Source organism: Pelobates fuscus, chromosome 9 (genome assembly GCF_036172605.1).
Source record: "Pelobates fuscus isolate aPelFus1 chromosome 9, aPelFus1.pri, whole genome shotgun sequence".
NCBI lineage: Eukaryota > Metazoa > Chordata > Amphibia > Anura > Pelobatidae > Pelobates > Pelobates fuscus.
In genome coordinates this window covers 16,395,653-16,415,645 of record NC_086325.1, presented here as the reverse complement: position 1 = coordinate 16,415,645, position 19,993 = coordinate 16,395,653, and the positions used below count along the sequence as shown (strand labels likewise).

General features: G+C 42.0%; 1 pseudogene; it reads right to left on the bottom strand.

Moving 5' to 3' along the window:
- Positions 1–287: 287 nt before the first annotated feature.
- Positions 288–19,697, bottom strand: LOC134573600 (cold-inducible RNA-binding protein B-like; annotated as a pseudogene).
- Between the last annotated feature and the right edge of the window lie 296 nt (positions 19,698–19,993).

The window sequence follows — 19,993 nt, the reverse complement described above, 5'->3', positions numbered from 1 at the left end:
AACACACTAACACACATAAAACACACTACCTCTGTGCTGAGACACACACAGTGATACACAAACACGTACTAAAACACACAAACTCACACACACAGTGCTAAAACATACAAACACACAGTGCTAAAACACACAAACACATCCAGTGCTAAAACACAAACAGTGCTAAAACACACTAACACACAGTAATTACAAACGAATAGCTGTTAGATGTCATTAAAAATTAAAACAGCATCTGGAAACGTCCTAGGATAGTGGTTCGTGCACAGGAAAAGGAACAGACTTTATGTCTAAGCAGGGAAACCAAGACAACTATACAACATAACTGGAAAAAGAAAAGAAGAATAGAAGGAAATAGTTGAATATTTGTCAATATTTGGGCGTTTATAATGAAAATGGAAGATGATAGAAATGGTACTAACAACTAGGGAACCTACCTGGTGCCAAACGTCCCAAAACACCATCTCCAGCACAGAATTCAAAGAAAGTCCCTCTGAAAGAACACGAAAATGTCCTAAAAGAGCGCTAATCACTTGTCCCCTCTCCCAAACATCCCCAGCATAAACGCCCTGAATACTAGCCTCCCGATCATCATAAACTACCGGATAAGCACTGCGGGAATTTAGTGAGACCGCTCAAAACTTATAAGCAGTGGCCTTACCACTGCGCTATTTTGCCAGATTAGACGCCTTGGGGCAAGCTATCTGGGGATGTCATATGTGTGTGGTTCCTACATGTTTTTCATGTGTTTGTGAGATACCAGGTGATGGAATGGGCAGTGAGTTTATCGCGGTGGGACTGGCAGTGAGATACCAGGTGATGGAATGGGCAGTGAGTTTATCGCAGTGGGATGGGCAGTGAGATACCAGGTGGTGGGGTGGGCAGTGAGTTTATCGCTGTGGGATGGGCAGTGAGATACCAGGTGATGGAATGGGCAGTGAGATACCAGGTGATGGAATGGGCAATGAGTTTATCACGGTGGGACTGGCAGTGAGATACCAGGTGATGGAATGGGCAGTGAGATACCAGGTGATGGAATGGGCAGTGAGTTTATCACGGTGGGACTGGCAGTGAGATACCAGGTGATGGAATGGGCAGTGAGATACCAGGTGGTGGGGTGGGTAGTGAGTTTATCGCGGTGGGATGGGCAGTGAGATACCAGGTGATGGAATGGGCAGTGAGTTTATCGCGGTGGGATGGGCAGTGTGATATCAGGGGGTGGGGTGGGCAGTGAGTTTATCGCAGTGGGGTGGGCAGTTAGCTACCAGGGGGTAGGATGGGCAGTGAGTTTATCGCAGTGGGATGGGCAGTTAGATACCAAGTGGTGGGGTGGGCAGTTAGCTACCAGGGGGTGGGATGGGCTGTTAGATACCAGATGGTGGGGTGGGCAGTGAAATATCAGGTGATGGGATGGGCAATGAGTAAACAGTGAGCTGCCAAGTAGTCAGACAGGCAGGAATTAGCAGCAGCTTCCCATCTATGGCATTAGAAAATGATTGCGGTTGTGAAGAAAGATGTTTCCCTGTCTTGTTGTTGCGTTCCAGCAGGCTTTGCCAGCGATGTCACAAGAGACGTTACGGTCACAGTGAGGGAACAGATTGGCCGTTATCTCCTGAACCAGACTACTCCCAGCTGCCCCAGCCAAGCAGAGAGCTTCAATGATGGCAGTGACTGCAGTCTGTAACCGCTAATGAGTGCGACTGGACCAAAAACTATCTTTATCTGACCTAAAGCCATCACACGCTCACAATGTAGTCCAGTACAATCATGCTGTCTGCCCTTATTATTCCTGGGGTTCAGACCATTCCTGTATATTTCTGGTGTTTAATGCCTCTTTGTACAGACAATTTAACGATGTTCTTTTCAATATCAGAAGTGATTCCGACAGGCAGGGACCTACAAACAGATACTTCCCATACTGCATTGCTACAGCTCCATTTGCATACAGGGCCGGACTGGGGATACAAAGCAGCCCTGGAAAAAAAATCTATGCCAGCCCCATAAGTCATTGCGCCATATATTGTCGCATGTAATATGTAAGGCTATGTCTTGCCACCCCAGATGATTGAGTGTATATATATATATTGCTTTTTCTAATATAATATATTGGTCCTTTCAGAGTAAAACATGTAATTATACAGTAAGCATACTCACATGCAGACACAGACAATCTCACTGACACACACAAGCTCATTGATACACAGCCTCATAGACAAACAATCTCACTGATATACATCAGCTCATTGACATAAAAACCCAAGCTCACTCACTAGCAGGCACACACACACACACACACGCAAGCAAGCAAGCTCACTATCAGGCGCACACACACACAGCTTAATGTAGTGTTTCTGGTGTCTATAGCCTGTCCCTGCAGGCTTTTGAATGTAAACACTGACTTTGCAGAGAAAAGGCAGTGTTTACATTGCTTCCTAGTGACACCTCTAGTGACAGACACTCAGACGGTCACTAGAGGCGCTTCCTGTGTCGGTGCGGATTGGCTGAGATCATCAAGCTTGATGATCTCAGTCATAGAGGCAGAGACCAGCACGACGTTGGAAAAAAAAAAAAGGTGAGTAAAACATTATTTTTAAAAACACACACAGACACCACGACTGACACACACACACACACACACCATGACAGACACACACACACACACCATGACAGACACACACACACACACACACACACCATGACAGACAGACACACACACACACCATGACAGACACACACACACACACACCATGACAGACACACACACCATGATACAGACACACAGCATGACACAGACAGACACACACACACAGCATGACACAGACAGACACACCGCATGACACAGACAGACACACACACCGCATGACACAGACAGACACACACCGCATGACACAGACAGACACACACACAGTGTGACACAGACAGACCCACACACAGCATGACACAGACAGACACACCGCATGACACAGACAGACACACCGCATGACACAGACAGACACACCGCATGACACAGACACACACACACCGCATGACACAGACACACACACACAGCATGACACAGACAGACAAAGCATGACACAGACAGACACACAGCATGACACAGACACACACACCATGATACAGACACACCGTGACACAGACGACACAGACAGACACACACACACACAGACAGACACACAGCATGACACAGGCAGACACATAGCATGACAGACACACACACACAGCATGACAGACACACACACACAGCATGACAGACACACACACACACACACACACTGACATACATACTTTTTGGTACCTGTGGGTGGGCAGACTGATCGCTGTGCTGGCGGCCGCAGGGGAAGCTCTTCTGGGCCGGCGGCCGCTGGGGGAGCAGGCTGTTCTGGGGGAGCAGGCTGTTCTGTCTCTGCTCCCCCTCCCTCGCGCGCAGCTTAATGAGACCGGAGCCGGAATATGACGTCATATTTCGGCTCCGGTCTCTTTCTAGCCCGCTAGGGAGGGGGAGCAGAGACAGAACAGCCTGCTCCCCCAGCGGCCGCCGGCCCAGAAGAGCTTCCCCTGCGGCCGTCAATCAAGTTCTCCCTGCGGCCGCAGGTCACCCCGGCCCCAGGTGCCGACGGCCCACCGGGAAATTTCCCGGTATCCCGGTGGGCCAGTCCGGCCCTGTTTGCATAGAGGAGACATGACCCGGTTTTATCACATTTTGACCATTTCCCCAGCTCGTACTGTATATTTGCTGCATTATAAATATTACTTTGTGAAAGTTTTCATCTTCTGGAAATAGACAGAGAAGTAAAACAAAAACTGCAACCAGAAAACGAAATGAAAAAAAAAAATGTATTTAAATCAGAAACATAGAAACATAGAATGTGACGGCAGATAAGAACCTTTTGGCCCATCTAGTCTGCCCAGTTTTCTAAATACTTTCATTAGTCCCTGGCCTTATCTTATAGTTAGGATAGCCTTATGCCTATCCCACGCATGCTTAAACTCCTTTACTGTGTTAACCTCTACCACTTCAGCTGGAAGGCTATTCCATGCATCCACTACCCTCTCAGTAAAGTAATACTTCCGGGTATTATTTTTTTAAACCTTTGCCCCTCTAGTTTAAGACTATGTCCTCTTGTTGTGGTAGTTTTTTTTCTTTAAATATAGTCTCCTCCTTTACTGTGTTGATTCCCTTTATGTATTTAAATGTTTCTATCATATCCCCTCGTCTCGTCTTTCCTCAAAGCTATACATTGTAGCGGAATGGATTCCCTAAATACTCTTTTATTCATGTTTGCTCGGCTGTCCGTACACCCCCGTTCGTTTACCGAACCAACTCTGTGTGGTTCGCACCTCCTTTTCACTGACCACCCCTGGCTGTTAACCACAAATTGATCATTAATGCAAGTGTTTCTCCTTTGTGGCCGCCATTCGTATAACTAAATACACGTGCTCCAAGAATTGGCGGCCGTTTTGTACATGGTCATCGACGGCATGGAACTATATCTCGGATACGCAACCACGCGAACACCCAGAAAACTTGTACCGCTGCCCATCCAACTTCCCGAACAGTTATGAGAACGGCGTTCAGGAGACATGAACTACCGATCACAGACCAGTCTCATTCACCAACACAGTGCCCTGAATGTAGACAGCCAAACTCAGCACATGGAAATGGACACCCCAGACAGTTCTGAGTGCAACACGAGAATCAGAAACATTTTTGTGACATTTTTCTCTGACATAAATAATCAATTCTGACTTTTTTTCAGTGTTTATTGCTGCATTGTGCTTTTTCCTTTTTTAGTAACTTTTTTGTGTTTATTAAAGGATCACTATAGGGTCAGGAACACAAACATGTATTCCTGACCCTATAGGGTTAAAACCACCATCTAGCCCCCCTGGGCCCCTCATGCCTCCATAAATATAGCAAAATCTTACTTATATTCAAGCCTGAAGCTGTAGATCTGCATGCTGTTTGCCTCAGAAAAACAAGCAGTCTGCTGACATCAGCAGAAGTGGTAGCCTTATCCAATCACAATGCTTCCCCATAGGATTGGCTGAGACAGACAAAGAGGCAGATCAGGGGCAGAGCCAGAATGATTCAAACACAGCCATAGCCAATCAGCATCTCCTCATAGAGCTGGATGAATCAGTGAATCTCTATGAGGAACGTTCAGTGTCTGCATGCAGAGGGAGGAGATACTGAATGTTTGGATGCATTTTAGGCAGCCATGACCCAGGAAGGATCTCTAACAGCCATCTGAGGAGTGGCCAGTGAAGTTCTCACTAGGCTGTAATGTAAACACTGCATTTTCTCTGAAAAGACAGTATTTACAGCAAAAAGCCTGAAGGTAAAGACCCTCCCTGGACTGACAAGGAAGGGGGGACATGACTGATGCTAAGCTAAGGGATCATGACTGGGGCTAAGCTAAATGGAGGGGGATGTACTGAAACAATGTTGCAAATGGTCTACAGGTTATAAGGACAGTGAGGGGAGGGGACTTACCAGTCAGCGTTGAGAAAGTGCAGGGATCCTGACTTTCCCTCCCTCCTTATGACTTTTCGTGTACATATGGAATTGTTGGTCTGTTTCTGGTGCTTGTTGTTGGTTTTCTGTTTCTTGTTTTGTCACAGCATGCGGGAGTCCTGGCCAGCGCAGGCAGAAGTGGAAGAAGGTGCCCAGGAGGCTTGGGCAGTCGCAGCCCGCTGGGAGCTGATGGTGGAGGCAGACTGCTCTGGACTCATGGTTTAACGGGATAGACCTGTCTGTTGGTAAATCACCCCAACAGCTGACAGTAAAGACTTGCTGGCATGTTTAATCCAATAAAGCTGTGGCTTACCCAACTTATCGAGGTCTCATGTGAGTTATTGGGGCAGCAGGTTGTGGGACACTTACCGAGTCAGCAGTCATGATTCTACTCACCAGAACAAATTCAATAAGCTGTAGTTGTTCTGGTGACTATAGTGTCCCTTTAATATTAACGCTTCTTTGTCTTCTGTTGTAGTCCTCTTTCACCCTACTTATTTTGGTGCAGAAAATGCTCACACTACCATCGCTGATGCAAAATGGTAGAGGCACAAAAACACAACATAAAAAAACCATAATTCACAGTATTTTTGTGTGTGACAAACAGTGTCTTTTTGAGGAGATCTTGTTACATTTTTCTTGTCTTATTTGTGTGTTCCACAGATTTGTGCAATTAAACGAATATATCTCACCAACTAAGAATGCTGTGCAAATATTCTGCCACGCTTTCGGCAAAAAAATATAACAAATATTAGAGAACGCCAACAAATTGAATACTTATTGGGTGAAAAAACATAAATATTAATAAATGGAATGTGCTATAATGGAATAGTGAAAAGGAGCGCCATGATTAATAACGCACACAGCGCACTTTGATAAATGTCACTTTTACGCTAATTCTGGGGTATCTGAGATCAGCTACGGGAATCTGAACTGAACATCCATGCCCTGTGAAATTCTGTACGGCTGTAATAAAGACATCACTGGCTATCTGCGACCCATGGGGACATTCGCTCCCTGCTTTCCCTGGGCCCCCACTCCTCGCCTCCCCTCTCTGCCCTAGTTTGTATTTGGCCATGTTCGGGTCTCTCTTCGTCCCGATTCCTTATTTGCAGCTGATGCTTTGTAGTCACCGAGTGTCATTAATCAGCTTGTGTCCCAGCTGTGCCGTCTGCAATTAGCTGTGTGGAAATGTTACGCGTCTCTGCGGAACGTGGGTGGCTTCTGTAAAATGTTATATTTCAAGCAGTGGTGCGGGGGGGCGGGGGGTCCTCATTAGAAGAAAACGTATTGAAGACATTGTTAGTGGGCTACACACGGGTAACACCAAGACTCTAATTACCCAGCTCTGTGCTAACAACATCTACAACATCTACAAACAGCACAGCCATGGTGGGGTGGGGGGTGGGGGGGGGGGGGGTGCATGAGTATCTGGGCAATAACACATGGGGACAATTACTAGAAGACCATCTTTGACCAGCTCTGGGGGCTTCACAGTGGAAATTGTCAGAGCAGCAAGTGGAAGAATAACAGATAATATATAAATATCATGCAGATAGAAGACACATTAAAAAAACATTCTAAGAACCATAACTACTATGGCTCATTGTACTATTACAGCTCATTGCACTTTTACAGCTTATCGTGTTATCACAGCTCATTGTATTATTACAGCTTATTGTATTATTCCAGCTCACTGTATTATTACAGCTATTTGTGTTATAACAGCGTATTGTGTAATTACAGCTCATTGTATTATTACAGCTTATTGTATTATTCCAGTTCACTGTATTATTACAGCTATTTGTGTTATAACAGCGTATTGTGTAATTACAGCTTATTGTATAATTACAGTTTATTGTATTATTCCAGCACAGTGTATTATTACAGCTTATTGTGTTATCATAGCTCATTGTATTATTACAGCTTATTGTATTTTTCTAGCTCACTGTATTATTACAGATATTTGTGTTATAACAGCTTATTGTGTAATTACAGCGTATTGTATAATTACAGCTTATTGTAGTATTCCAGCAAAGTGTATTATTAAAGCTTATTATGTTATCATAGCTCATTGTATTATTACAGCTTATTGTATTATTCCAGCTCAGTGTACTGTTACAGCTATTTGTATTATAACAGCTATGCGTATTACAACAGCTTAATGTGTAATTACAGCACAATGTATTATTACAGCTTATTGTATTATTTCAGCTCAGTGTATTATAACAGCTATTTGTATTATAACAGCTTATTGTATAATTACAGCTTATTGTATTATTCCAGCAAAGTGCATTATTACAGCTTATTGTGTTATCACAGCTCATTGTATTATTACAGCTTATTGCATTATTCCAGCTCAGTGTACTGTTACAGCTATTTGTATTATAACAGCTATTTGTATTATAACAGCTTAATGTGTAATAACAGCTCAATGTATTATTACAGCTTATTGTATTATTTCAGATCAGTGTATTATAACAGCTATTTGTATTATAACAGCTTATTGTATAATTACAGTTTATTGTATTATTACAGATAATTGTTTTATAACAGTTCAGTATATTATTACAGCTTATTATATTATTACAGTTCAGTGTATTATTGCAGCTTATTGTATAATTACAGCTTATTGTATTATTACAGCTTATTGTATAATTACAGCTTATTGTATTATTACATTGTATTGTGTTATTACATTTTTCAGTGAGTGCGGCGCTCCCAATGCAATCCCGATCTCTAGTTAACTATGACATCTCTCTTATTGCCCAGAATTTGCCTGTTAGCTCAGATTTCCATCAATCTGTGTGGGCACTACCTCCTATATTTATTGCAAAGACACCAGATTAAATGTTCAATTTGGAATAGCCCTATGCAATCTAATCTAGACAACCCGGGGGTCTGGGATCCTGACCACAAAGTGTCAGATCAAATTAAAGCCACGAAATGAAAGCTGAGGCTTTTACAGAGAGGAAAATAAGCTTTTAGATTGGACGCTAAATGGAGCTGTTTTCTAAGATTTCCTGATAGGAAATGTGTTCAGCATCAACGGCCGATGAGATATTATCTGGTATAAAATGAGATATGAGATATTATCTGGTATAAAATGAGATATGAGATATTATCTGGTATAAAAAGTATCAACTAATGGCCTCTAGAAATGTTTGTGAAAACACGTTGTGAATATTTATTATTTTGTCAATCGAAGTCCCGTCCATGCTGACCCAGGTAACGAGATTCATGTCCAGATTTAAAAGCGGAGTTTGTATCGCTGCACAGAAACCACAAACAATCAGAATTCCAACCAGCAAAGAAAGATGGGGGCTGTAATTCGACGACACCTGGGGGTCGAGCCAATGGAACTCCCTGTCCTACGAGACGCGGCTAAATTATACAATACGGAAACACAGCCGCAGGCTTTTGTTAGGAAAGAGCTCTAAGAATGGATCCAATCACCCGGGGAAAGCCGAGTCACGGAGAATCTAATTCCCCTTTATGTTGACAACAAAAAAAGGCATTTCTCCAGCCTTTCAGAACATGTTATAAAGGACATCACCGCTCCGAGTGTTTGTTCTTTTGTTATGTTTTTGTTTCCTGTCTTGTTTCTTGAAAGTCACGAGCAACAGGATATTACGAAGGGTCATACCCCAATATTATCTGCGTTCTAACATCACGCTGACTGTGCTTATAGAGGGAGTCCCCCAATACATTATGCGATTCACCTCATCTCTATTAATAGTCCGAGTATCTCAATATCCACAATATATTGTTATATATAGAGCGCCAACATAGTCCACCGCGTTTCATAGTAATGGAATGTAGATAAATGACACACAGAATATAACACAAGTGGTGAAGAAGTGCTTAACTGAGCTTAAAATCTATAGGGATTAGAGGTAGGAAGATATATATATCATTAGGTGTCTTGCACAGGGACACTTACTGGTGCAGTCTCCAATCTGGATTGCCTGGATTTTAAGGCAGTGACACTCTGTATATGGAGTTACATCGAGACACTCTGTATATGGAGTTACACTGACCCTCTGTATATGGAGTTACATCAAGACACTCTGTATATGGAGTAACATCGAGATACTCTGTATATGGAGTTACATCGAGACACTCTGTATACGGAGTTACATCGAGACACTCTGTATATGGAGTTACATCGAGACACTCTGTATACGGAGTAACATAGAGACACTCTGTATAAGGAGTAACATAGAGACACTCTGTATAAGGAGTAACATCGAGACACACTGTATAAGGAGTAACATAGAGACACTCTGTATACGGAGTAACATAGAGACACGCTGTATACGGAGTTACATCGAGACACTCTGTATAAGGAGTAACATCGAGATACTCTGTATATGGAGTTACACTGACCCTCTGTATATGGAATTACATCGAGATACTCTGTATATGGAGTTACACTGACCCTCTGTATACGGAGTAACATAGAGACACGCTGTATACGGAGTTACATCGAGATACTCTGTATGTGGAGTTACACTGACCCTCTGTATATGGAATTACATCGAGATACTCTGTATATGGAGTTACACTGACCCTCTGTATACGGAGTAACATAGAGACACGCTGTATACGGAGTTACATCGAGATACTCTGTATGAGGAGTAACATCGAGATACTCTGTATATGGAGTTACACTGACCCTCTGTATATGGAGTTACACCGAGATACTCTGTATATGGAGTTACACTGACCCTCTGTATAAGGAGTTACACTGACCCTCTGTATATGGAGATACACTGACCCTCTGTATATGGAGTTACACCGAGATACTCTGTATATGGAGTTACACTGACCCTCTGTATAAGGAGTTACACTGACCCTCTGTATAAGGAGTTACACCGAGACACTCTGTATATGGAGTTGAGTCTGTTCCTGGCATCGTCCCTCCTGTTAGATCGGTGGGTAATGGGAGCAGATTATTCGGCTGTCAGACAGTAAGCTGCTACTATTTGTGATTATTGATTATCAGATGTCGGCTCTTTGTGTGAATGTCGAGGGGTAACATAGTAACATGTTGACCCTATTATTATAGCTGGAAATTATTTGAAACGTGTTGTTATGGAGACTCCTCTCTCCTTACTCCTTATGCGTTTTGTATAAGCTCTCTGTTATTTCAGTTATTTATACTATTGAGATCTCTGACTATTTGACACATACCAGTACAGGTTGCCCCCAGAACTGCTTGTCCCCCCAGTACACCTGCCCCCTGTAACTGCTTGCCCCCCCCCCCCAGTACTCCTGCCCCCTGGAACTGCTTGCCCTCCCCCCCACCCCCCAGTACAGATTGCCCCCCCCCAATACAGCTTGCCCCTGTGGAATTGCTAGTCCTCTCCAGTAGCAGTACAGCCACATTCATAGCACTAAGCACGTTCACATCAAACAGATATTCATTAACAATGTGATCGGCCCATACAACTTACACACATTATCTACCGCTAATCAATTATGTGGGAAGTATCATTAAAATAACACGACCCCTGTACAGCTCGTTTGAGCAGGGTCCTCTTCAACCTATTGTTCCTGTAAGTTTATTTGTGACTGTCCTATTTATAGTTAAATCCCCCTCTCATAATATTGTAAAGCGCTACGGAATCTGTTGGCGCTATATAAATGGCAATAATAAATAAATAAATAAATACAGCCGGCTAGTTAACCAGCTCATTGTCACCGTCGTCAATCAGGAATCTCATGGAATGCTGCACTACTGACTATCCTGTCTAATGGCCTGGGGTACAACTCGGCCAAAATACGCCATGTACCCTGTTACCCCGGAGATTAGACCACTAGAGTGGTGGTTTTAACCCCTGTGCCCTCATGGGGCCTCAGCACCCCTCCAATGTTTGGCACCATACAATAAACAGTTTATTTCCTAGAGATAACTTCCCTGGGACCTGGTGTCCGATTTTATTGTGTTATCGGTTATTGTTATATGGTAACTGATTAGGGTTCATTTCTGTTTAGCTGAATCATCAGACTAACAGTTATATTATCCAGGAGTTAACGGAAAATGGGTCCCTGAAAATGCAGATTGTACGCACTGGCCCTCCTGATTACCCCCTGGGCAGAGAAGGGGGACGGAACATTTATATATTTTATCTCTTAATGTAAGCCATCGGTTTCCATAGTGATAACTTCACACTTACCTCAACATTGGAATCCGCCTGCGAAACAATAAGGAAACGGGTCATAACTAGAAAGGCTAGCCGATGTATAAACCAAAAGATTTTAAACATTCCCACTGCGATTCCCAAAATTCAGGGAAATACAATTTTTTCACAAGAAAATTAAACAAAATGCAAGTGTGCCCAGCGTTGTTATCACAATGTAAGTTCCTTTGGACATGGTGTTCTTCACCTACTGCTCCAGTACGTCAGCCATGAGTTGTCCCGCGCTGTGGAGTATGTTGGTGCTATATAAATAATTGTAATCACAGCCTAAAACAAGGTTTTCCTGTCAGGATCGGGACAGGGATCCAACACGCAGAGTACAAACAGTACTCTACAGTACTGTACAGTACAGAAACACCCAAGGCCTGTCCTCTAGAGAGACTTAGGTGCGAGCGTTTCTCGGGCGGTTAGAACAGTTCGAGAGTAAATGACCCTTAGCTCCACAATACATACACAAACCCTCTCTTCTCCTGTACTGTCTTTCCTCCTCAGAGAGGCGGGTATACCCTATCTGCATAGGTTCAGGAAGCAAAGATACCGTGGAGTCAGGACTTGGAAAAGCGGGGGCTAACCTAAAAGAAGGTCTCCGGTTCCTCTCTCGAGTGTTCTGTCTCTCTCTTAAACGTTCATCTATACGAGAGATGAACGAAATTAAATCCTCTAAATTCTCGGGGAGTTCTCTGGTAGCAACCTCATCAAGGATTACTTCAGATAAGCCATTCAAAAATACATCCATATACGCCTGCTCATTCCACTTGACTTCTGACGCCAAAGACCTGAACTCTAGTGCATAATCCACCAGTGTTCGGTTCTCCTGTTTCAGACGCAACAGTAATCTGGCTGCATTAACCTTTCTACCTGGAGGGTCAAATGTTCTTCTAAAAGCAGCTACAAAGGTGTTATAGTTATAAACTAATGGGTTATCGTTCTCCCATAATGGGTTGGCCCATCTCAGAGCTTTCTCAATAAGTAGGGTGATAATAAATCCTACCTTTGCCCTATCTGTAGGATAAGAGCGAGGTTGCAATTCAAAGTGGATACTAATTTGGTTTAAGAAACCACGACACTTCTCAGGAGCCCCACCATAGCGTACTGGGGGGGTAATGTGAGAAGAAGCACCCACTGTGGCTACCTCTAGACCTGAACCGACAGGAGAAACAGGGGTATTACGTATCTCCTCTGGTGGGTTATTGGCACGAGATAATAGAGCCTGTAGCGCAAGCGCCATCTGATCCATTCTGTGATCCATGGCTTCAAACCTAGGAACAGGAGAAGCCAGCTGACTGTTTGTACTTGCAGGATCCATTGGCCCTGTCGTAATGTCAGGATCGGGACAGGGATCCAACACGCAGAGTACAAACAGTAGCCAGATACGTATACCGGACCTTAGAATGGCCGGACTAACGTAAGTAGTACAGTATAGAATGGTCAAAGACAAGCCGAGGTCGAGGGTAACAGAAGACAGGTAAGCGAGAGACAAGCCGAATCAAGGGTAACAGAGATAAGCAGAGTAAGGTAAACAAGCCGGGTCAAAACCAAAAGGGATAATAGAATACACAAGCACTGAGTGACTAGAACAAGCTAGAACCACGACAGGGCAATGAGCTAATGAAAGAAGCTCTGTTAAATACCCTGTTCAGAGCAGTAACCACGCCTCTGAGGCGTCCTGATTGGTCCTGCAGCAATTGAGTGACAGGTCCTTCCGGAGGAGTGTCCTGATGACAACTTCCTGCCTAGATGCTGTAAAAGGCAGTCACTCCCTCGCGGCCGGCCTTGCATGACCGGATAGACCGTGGGGAAGGGAGCCATCAGGCCGTCTGGATGGAGGAACAGCTAAGTCTCTACCTCTTTCAGAGGTAGAGACCACAGGTACCCTGACATTTCCCTCGCCAGTTGTTACGTTGATAACAACGCTGGGCACAACGCACAATTGCATTTATTTTTCTATCATTTAGCTGGTTACTGAGCTGTTTGGTAGTCATTTGGCTAGCACAAGTAAATTGGACTCTTTTCCTATCTTGTCGCTTTAAACAATGGGTTTAACGAGCTGTCTATCCATGTGGCGCCGACATGTTGCCTGCCTTTATTTTGCAAGATTTTCCATTTTTATCAGCTCTATATAAAACGGATCGATACGCTTTTAAAAAAAAAAACATCTTGGATTTAAAGTGCTGCTCGGACGGCAGTTCATAAAGAGATATTATGGATCTGGAAGGAATTCAGTGACAATTAATTAAGAGAATGGAAGGTTTTCATTAAGGAGACAAGCTTTGTGACGGTGACAGGGACGCGTTCAGCATGAAATGACGCAGCGTCACTTTATTAGTTATAACATTTTACATTTCGCATTCTGCTGGCACACGTATTGATGAATTTTTATTTATAGAGGAAACATTTATCTCACAGATCTACGCCATTGGCAGTGTGGGATAAAATGCTAGCACATCTGCTGCATTAAGCCATGAAATGACAAGGTAAGAGCTTAAACAAATATTAGACCAAAATAGCTGGACTAGAATATGTCTATAATTTAACTGTGAGAAGCAAAACAACTTTAGCTGAATGAAGCAGTTTTGGTGTATAGATCATGCCCCTGCAGCCTCACTGCTCAATCCTCTGCCATTTAGGAGTTAATCACTTTGTTTATGCAGAGAGAGGAAGACATAAAGACTGTAGACTATGTACAGCATGAACGGATAGAGAGAGAGAGAGAGAGAGAGAGAGTGAGAGGGAGAATCCCATTTGACCTTATAATTAAGACGTGCTGTTTAGCTAGATGGTTAATCTGTCTCATGTTTATAAATGAACATAATCCAATATTCCCGAAATGTAATAAGTGGTGGACATTGCATGAATCTACGGGGAGACATTCACCGCTCATCGTGTTAGCTGTAATGAATTGAATCTAATCAGAAGAATTAGATCATTTATACATTACGTAGAGATCACAGAAACCAATGAACAAAACTTTGTTATAACGACACAATAAAAAAAAGAGAGAGTGGGGAAAGTGATGGAAACCATGAAAAGGATAGGATTGTTGAACATCTAAAAACACATGGATTTCAAGATCAGAGACAACATGGGTTTACTTCAGGGAGATCATGCCAAACTAATCTTATTGATTTTTTTGATTGGGTAACTAAAATAATAGATCAGGGTGGTGCAGTAGACATTGCTTACCTAGATTTCAGTAAGGCTTTTGACACTGTTGCACATAGAAGGCTTATCAATAAACTGCAATCTTTGAGTTTGGATTCCAATATTGTTGAATGGGTAAGGTAGTGGCTGAGTGACAGGCAATAGAGGGTTGTAGTCAATGGAGTATATTCGAAGCTTGGGCTTGTCACCAGTGGGGTACCTCAGGGATCTGTACTTGGACCCATTCTCTTTAATATTTTTATTAGTGATATTGCAGAAGGTCTTGATGGTAAGGTGTGTCTTTTTGCTGATGATACTAAGATATGTAACAGGGTTGATGTTCCAGGAGGGATAAGCCAAATGGCAAATGATTTAGGTAAACTAGAAAAATGATCAGAGTTGTGGCAACTGACATTTAAAAATACACTTATATTTAAATTACACACGTATATATATATATATATATATATATATATATATATTATATATATATAATATATATAATAACTATATATATTGTTTATATATTATTATAAAATATAAATAATATGATAATAAAAATAAATAAAAAAGTAAAAATAATTTATATATATGTAATTTTATTCTAACGGTATTTTGATATTAATGTATATATATATATATATTTCTATCAAAATACTCTTAGAATGAAATTATATATATATATATATATATATATATAAATAAAAATAATATGAAATATACATATGTCCATATACATAATTACATAAATAATTTCATAAATATACACGTAGACTTATATATATTTAAATTCTACGTGCATATTTATGTAATATTTTTACATAATTACCGTATATACTTTAGTATAAGCCGACCCGAATATAAGCCGAGGCCCCTAATTTTACCCCAAAAAACTGGGAAAACGTATTGACTCGAGTATAAGACTAGGGTGGGAAATGCAGCAGCTACTGGTAAATTTCTAAATAAAATTAGATCCTCAAAAAATTATATTAATTGAATATTTATTTACAGTGTGTGTATATAATGAATGCAGTGTGTGTATGAGTGCAGTGTGTGTGTATGAATGCAGTGTGTGTGTATGAGTGCAGTGTGTGTGTATCAGTGCAGTGTGTGTATGAGTGCAGTGTGTGTATGGATGCAGTGTGTGTATGAGTGCAGTGTGTGTATGAGTGCAGTGTGTGTATGAGTGCAGTGTGTGTATGAGTGCAGTGTGTGTGTATGAATGCAGTGTGTGTGTATGAGTGCAGTTTGTGTATATGAGTGCAGTGTGTGTATGAGTGCAGTTTGTGTATATGAGTGCAGTGTGTGTATGAGTGCAGTGTGTGTATGAATGCAGTGTGTGTATGAGTGCAGTGTGTATGAGTGCAGTGTGTGTGTGTGTGTTGCAGAGCCTTGGTGGGGGGGGTTGAGCATTTTTATTATAATTTTTTTTTTAATGATTTTAATAATTTTTTATTATTATTATTAAAATATTCTTTTCTTTTCTTTTATTATTATTTTATTTTATTATTATTATTTTTTTCGTCCCCCCTCCCTGCTTGATACATGGCAGGGAGGGGGGCTCTCACTCCCTGGTGGTCCAGTGGCATTGGCAGTTCAGTGGAGGGGCCTGGCAGGAAGCACTTACCTCTCCTGCAGCTCATGTCAGCTCCCTTCTCCTCCGCGCCGGTCCGTGCAGCTCTCTCTGCCAGCTCACAGTGTAAGTCTCGCGGCCGCACTATGACCCCGCGGCTCTCGCGAGACTTACACTGGGAGCTGACAGAGGTGCTGAACGGACCGGAGCGGAGGAGGAGGGAGCTGACAGGAGCTGCAGGAGAGGTAAGAGCTTCCTGCCAGCCCCCAGTCTGTATTATGGCAATGTAAATTGCCATAATACAGATCGTGACTCGAGTATAAGTCGAGTTGGGGTTTTTCAGCACAAAAAATGTATATACGGTAAGTAATTTTATTGATTGCAATTTGAGGGACATGCCTGACAACCCAGGCCGAAAGTCCAGGGAATTTAATTTGCTAGCACTGTGTTTAACCCTGTAACTTTCTATGACACCCTAAAACATGTACTGTTTTACTCGGGAGACTTCAGGGAACACAAATATTAGTGTTTCAAAACAGTAAAATATATCACAGCGATGATATGGTCAGTGAAAGTGACGTTTTTTGCATTTTTCACACACAAACGGCACTTTCACTAATGATATTATTGCTGTGATACGTTTTACTGTTCTGAAACACTAATATTTGTGTCTCCTGAGTATAACAGTACCCCACATGTAGAGGTTTTATAGTGTTTGTGAAAGTTAAAGGGTCAAATATAAGGCTTGATTTTACTTTTTTTTATTGAAATTTGTCAGATTGGTTATGTTGCCTTTGAGAGCATATGGTAGCCCAGGAATGAGAATTACCCCCATGATGGTATACCATTTGCAAAAGAAGAAAACCCAAGGTATTCCAAATGGGGTATGTTCAGCCTTTTTTAGTAGCCAAAAACTTTGGCCAGTGTTTGTGACTAAGTGGCTAATAAAAAAGACTGGACATACCCCATATTGAAAACCCTGGGTTGTCTACATTAAAAAAATATGTACGTGTGAGGTGTAATTCGGGGATTTATGACAGATAACAGTGTTACAATCTCACTATTGATACAATTTTAAAAATATATATATTGAAACAGCAATTTCCTACTTGTACTTATAGCCCTATTACTTGCAAAAAAGCATGTAAACACTCAGTGTTTTTAAACTCAGGACACAATTTTGAATCTATTTGCCAGTTTTTTTCATTAGCTTTTGTAGATAAGTAAAAGATATTTCAAGTAAAAGTCCAAAAAACTGTTTTTTTTTTTCATTTTTTCACCAAATTTTATTTATTTTTTTAAAGTAAAATATATGACATGAAACAAATAATGGTATGTAAAGAAAGCCCTTCTTGTCCTGAAAAAAGCATTATATAATTTGTATGGGAACCATAAATGAGAGAGAGCGGAAAATTACAGCTAAACACAAACACCACAAAAGTGTCAAAACTGCTCTGGTCCTTAACGTACAACATGATAATAGGAGAGCTCAAAGCCTGATCAGCTCCAGTGGAACAGAAGGCTAAAATATCCGATCAATATGAAAACCAAGTTTCAAAGTATATAAAGTAACGCAACAAAATGAATAAGTGCCCATTGAACAGTTTTGGACACAGCTGTTCCACATTTAACACAAGCTGTCAGGTTAACCAAAATGAACGGTTACTAAAAGTGAACACAGGTAGATGCAACTACATATTAACGGTTCTGCGAAGCTCCAAAAATCTTTATAAATACAGCCATTGGAAGGACGATCTTGAGTCAGGAAGGAATTTTTACTCTTTGCGTGTAGCCGAGGACAAGAAGCAGGCACAGTTGTAAAGGCACTTGAAGTATGGACAGGCCCCAGCATCATCTTCACCAAAACATTAAATAGCCCATTCCCAGCCAAACTTTACATTTAATTGCTTTGGATTAGGTCTCATATTAGGACAGAGCCTCCACATGCATTACAGGGTTGAAAGTGCAGTTACTATAGAATGGCTGAAACCAGAAAGCAGAGCTAACACATACCCCCCCGTAGGACATGTCCCAATGGCTTGTAAACTTACCATAACTATTATAGCTGTCCCTGTAAGAGCCTCCTGAGCGATTGCCTTGGCTACCTTGACTTCTGCCACTAGAAAGGTTATACATCATTAGCCAACAACTAGAAACCAGCTATGACAAGTACACATTGTGACACAAGAGACCATTCTTACCTGCCATAGTAATCCCGGGATCCACCACTAACACCATAGCCTCAACTTCTGCTGTCAAAGCGGCTACTGCCACTATATCCCGTCTCCACCACCTGTAATATAAAGTTCATCATTAATACAATGAAAACCTTTTGAAATAGCTTGTATTTAAACATTGCAACCTGTAATGCTGGCTATGGTCTCAGGGGTGCCCTACCTCTACAGACAAATACATTTTGGTTCCCTGTGTTTAATTGCTCACAACTCAAATAGCTTAAATGAGAAAGAATGCCAACTACATAAAAGCTACTTTATAAGTGCATTATCAATTACATACCACGTCCTCTGCCACCACGGAACAATCCTCTGCCACCACGGAATGATCCACCTCTGTAGCCTCTTCTTCGGTCACCTGAGGATTTACCTGCCTGGTCAACACGAATCTGACGTCCATCAACAGACTGAGAGGGCAGATCATGAAGAAGCATTAACACGTATGCAAGTATATCAGCATCTCATTGTCAATTCTAGTCATTTCACTCAAAAGGTGCGTAGTTTGAACTAACCTTGCCATTCATTGCAATCATTGCATCCTTTGCATCATCAGGATTTTCATATGTGACGAAGCCAAAGCCCCCAGACCTCTTTGTTTCACGATCTTTAACCACAACCACTGATGAGAAAAAAAAAAGTACTCAAAGTTTATGGATATACTCTTCAAAGAAACAAAAATCTTTAGGACCACTCTCGTTTAAATAGCAAAAAATAAAATAGCAAATGTGAGACTCACCTTCTGCAACCTGGCCATATTTGCTAAAGATCTCAAAGCTCTCCTAAGGAAACACCTTCGGTCTCAAAGCTCTCCTAAGGAAACACCTTCATGGGTGTTCTAAATCTGTCCCTGAAATCTATATAATATCAGCCATACGCCTCCAAAGAACCCCCACAGACCAAGCAAAAATATACATAGTGCTAGACACCCTGTGCCTCCATCAGTGAATTAAAATAAAAAAATAAAGAAAAAACCCGACGCGCGTTTCTGTGCATATAGCTGCACCTTCGTCAGGGGATAACCTTACCTCCATGTGGAAACAGTATATATACCCCAGCGGGCCAATCTGTGACCTGACTCATTACTCTGAATAAATTGAATCAGGTGTGGAAGTGGGAGTTGAATGGGGGCCGTGACAGCCGTAACTCCTTCCATCCTGACCAACTCCTGCCGGTTCCCCATTCCTATGACATAAGGCTCGTCATTGGTGGGCGTGCCAGTCGGCCATGTGGGCGGTGAAAGCCTCCTCTAGTTGGCCCATAGATCCTCCCATCCTCACCATCTCCGACCGGTTCCCTATTCCTCTGATGTAAAACCCCTATGAATGAA